Source organism: Heterodontus francisci, chromosome 17 (genome assembly GCF_036365525.1).
Source record: "Heterodontus francisci isolate sHetFra1 chromosome 17, sHetFra1.hap1, whole genome shotgun sequence".
NCBI lineage: Eukaryota > Metazoa > Chordata > Chondrichthyes > Heterodontiformes > Heterodontidae > Heterodontus > Heterodontus francisci.
Genome location: NC_090387.1, coordinates 32,267,392 through 32,271,684, shown reverse-complemented (window position 1 = coordinate 32,271,684; position 4,293 = coordinate 32,267,392).

The window sequence follows — 4,293 nt, the reverse complement described above, 5'->3', positions numbered from 1 at the left end:
TTCAGTCCCACTCGCTACTAACTGTCCGAGGGAGTAATCACTCTTTAACACATGCAACACCTTCACTACACTCCTCCTGGAGTTTTATAGTCTTAAAGCTGAAAAGGGGGAGGTTACGTCAACCTTGAAGAGCGAGAGATAGTGCGCGTCATCTTGTGTGTGTATAGCTTCAGAAACATTATTTTACAGAACAAAATACTTTCTTTCGCGAGGGTTTTGTTTTGTATTTTAACTGTACACTCGTAGAAAAATATATATGGAGGAGAGAAATAGGAAGTTAAAAAGAATGGGTCAGAATTAACCATTAACTAAAGCAAGTAGTTAACTGGACGGAGGGTTGCTGATTTTTCGTTGTAAGGAGCCAGTGGTATAGTGCGTATAAACGTGTACATTTTCCCATGGTTGTAAACTCATTGATCTGCCTGAAGTGGAGCGATGAAAACATTTAATAGCAAATTATTCATAGCATTAATGATCTGGCACCCAACTCTCCCAGGGTTGATTCCCACTCAAATGCTTTTCAGACTCTTTACCCATTTCCTTTTTATTCCAAAAATATATTTTATTCATAAAAAATTGTAAAAATACGTTACAAAACAATTCAAATGGGACAGTCCACAAACTGCATTAAAGATCAGTTTTTTTCAATGCATTACATGAGGTGCCTCACTCTTTTGGGCCTCCTTATCTCGAGAGACAATGGATACGCGCCTGGAGGTGGTCAGTGGTTTGTGAAGCAGCGCCTGGAGTGGCTATAAAGGCCAATTCTGGAGTGACAGGCTCTTCCACAGGTGCTGCAGAGAAATTTGTTTGTTGGGGCTGTTGCACAGTTGGCTCTCCCCTTGCGCCTCTGTCTTTTTTCCTGCCAACTACTAAGTCTCTTCGACTCGCCACAATTTAGCCCTGTCTTTATGGCTGCCCGCCAGCTCTGGCGAATGCTGGCAACTGACTCCCACGACTTGTGATCAATGTCACACGATTTCATGTCGCGTTTGCAGACGTCTTTATAACGGAGACATGGACGGCCGGTGGGTCTGATACCAGTGGCGAGCTCGCTGTACAATGTGTCTTTGGGGATCCTGCCATCTTCCATGCGGCTCACATGGCCAAGCCATCTCAAGCGCCGCTGACTCAGTAGTGTGTATAAGCTGGGGATGTTGGCCGCTTCAAGGACTTCTGTGTTGGAGATATAGTCCTGCCACCTGATGCCAAGTATTCTCCGAAGGCAGCGAAGATGGAATGAATTGAGACGTCGCTCTTGGCTGGCATACGTTGTCCAGGCCTCGCTGCCGTAGAGCAAGGTACTGAGGACACAGGCCTGATACACTCGGACTTTTGTGTTCCGTGTCAGTGCGCCATTTTCCCACACTCTCTTGGCCAGTCTGAACATAGCAGTGGAAGCCTTACCCATGCGCTTGTTGATTTCTGCATCTAGAGACAGGTTACTGGTGATAGTTGAGCCTAGGTAGGTGAACTCTTGAACCACTTCCAGAGCGTGGTCGCCAATATTGATGGATGGAGCATTTCTGACATCCTGCCCCATGATGTTCGTTTTCTTGAGGCTGATGGTTAGGCCAAATTCATTGCAGGCAGACGCAAACCTGTCGATGAGACTCTGCAGGCATTCTTCAGTGTGAGATGTTAAAGCAGCATCGTCAGCAAAGAGGAGTTCTCTGATGAGGACTTTCCGTACTTTGGACTTCGCTCTTAGACGGGCAAGGTTGAACAACCTGCCCCCTGATCTTGTGTGGAGGAAAATTCCTTCTTCAGAGGATTTGAACGCATGTGAAAGCAGCAGGGAGAAGAAAATCCCAAAAAGTGTGGGTGCGAGAACACAGCCCTGTTTCACACCACTCAGGATAGGAAAGGGCTCTGATGAGGAGCCACCATGTTGAATTGTGCCTTTCATGTTGTCATGGAATGAGGTGATGATACTTAGTAGCTTTGGTGGACATCCGATCTTTTCTAGTAGTCTGAAGAGACCACGTCTGCTGACATGAGGTGCCTCACTACCCTTGCCATTTCAGGTTATATTTACAGTGTACATTTGCATAACATACCAAAAACATTCTCTGGTGCATACAGCCCAAACTCTTTTTAAGAAATATTTAGATGAGCACTTGAAATGCCACAGCATACAAAGCTATGGGCCAAGTGCTGGAAAATGGGATTAGAATGGGCGGCACAGTGGCGCAGTGGTTAGCACTGCAGCCTCACAGCTCCAGGGACCCGGGTTCGATTCCGGGTACTGCCTGTGTGGAGTTTGCAAGTTCTCCCTGTGTCTGTGTGGGTTTTCTCCGGGTGCTCCGGTTTCCTCCCACAAGCCAAAAGACTTGCAGGTTGATAGGTAAATTGGCCATTATAAATTGTCACTAGTATAGGTAGGTGGTAGGGAAATATAGGGACAGGTGGGGATGTTTGGTAGGAATATGGGAATTAGTGTAGGATTAGTATAATTGGGTGGTTGATGTTTGGCACAGACTCGGTGGGCCGAAGGGCCTGTTTCAGTGCTGTATATCTAATCTAATAGTTAGGTGCTTGATGGCCGGCACAGACACAACGGGCCGAAGGGCCTGTTTCTGTGCTGTATCACTCTATGACTCTATACCCATTTCCCTATTTTTGTCCCTCTCCCCCATTGCCCCATTTCTGCCAAAACTTCACAGACTCTTAGTGAGCTCTAACACTAACTCACCCGCTGCGAGACAGTATGGCTAGACATTCTGAAATAAAAGCAAAAGACTGCAGATGCTGGAAATCTGAAATAAAAACAAGACATGCTGGAAATACTCAGCAACTCTGATCATCGGAGTTCTGATGAACGGTCACTGACCTGAAACATTAACTCTGCCTCTCTCTCCACAGATGCTGTCAGACCTGCCGAATATTTCCAGCATTTCTTGTTTTTATTATGGCTAGATCTTCTGACCCATTTCAGGGCTTATGCAAGTACAGATGGGTTTATGGTAAACTAGTAGATAAATGCAGTGACTTTTCAGAACAATAAACACAATAGTTTGTCACATTTCAGGATCTTTTTTTTTAAACAGGAAATATATTGGGGTTGCGGTATGTTTAAGTGTGCTTTAAAATAGTTGTATAAATGTCATTCTGCTGCAGATAGGGTGGAGTTACCCATGTCCTCCATAGTGAACTGAAGTTCCTTAATTGAGCATGCAACTAGAATCATAGAATGATACAGCACAGTAGGAGGCCATTCAGCCCACTGTGCCTATGCCTACCCTTTGGTAGAGCTATCCAATTAATCCCACTCCCCTGCTCTTTCCCCATAGCCCTGTATTTTTTCCCCTTTAAGAATTTATCCAATTCTTTCCTTAATGTTACTACTAAATCTATGCCCACCTTTCAGGCAGTGCATTCCGGATCACAGCAACTCACTGTGTAAAACAATGTTCTGTCATGTTGCCTCAGGTTCTTTTGCTGATCACATTAAATCTGTGTTTTCTGGTTACTGACCCTTCTGCCACTGGAAACAGTTTCTCTTTATTCACTGTAATTTTGAATGCCTCTATCAAATCCCCTCTTAACTCCAGCTGAGGCCTAAACTACGTTAAATAAAGCTTTAACATAAATTCCTCACTTTTGTATTCTATTCCTCTGTTAAAAAAGCATGTTGGATACTTGATTTTGTTAACAGTCATCTCTACTTGTACCTTCAAAAATTTGTGTACACATAACCCCATACCACTCCTCCCCCCACCCTCCCACCTCTCTGTCCCTGCAACCCCTGTAAAATTTGTACCATTTAGTTCATATTACCTCTCCTCATTTTCCTACCAAAATTATCACTTCACACTTCTCTGCCTTAGAGTTCACCTGCCATGCATCTGCCCATTTCGCCAGTCTGTCTATGTCCTCCTGAAATCTGTTACTATCATCCTTAATGTTCATTACATTTCAGAGTTTGTATCATCAGCAAACTTTGAAATGATGCCCTGTATACCCAGGTCCAGGGCATTAATATATATCAAAGACAGCCATGGTCCTAACACCAGCTCTTGTGGGACACCACTGTAAACCTACCTCCTGGCTAAAAAACAACCATCCACCACTACTCTCTGCTTTCTGGTCCTTACTCAATTATGTATCCAGGCTGCCACTGTCCCTTTAATCTCGGCAGCTTTAAAATTGCTAACATTATGTGGTACTTTGTCAAATGCCTTTTGAAAGTTCACACACATTAACCGTACTTGTCTCATCAACCCTCTCCATTGACGCATCAAAGGACTCAATCATGTTAGTCAAACACGATTTTCTTGAACAAATCCACGC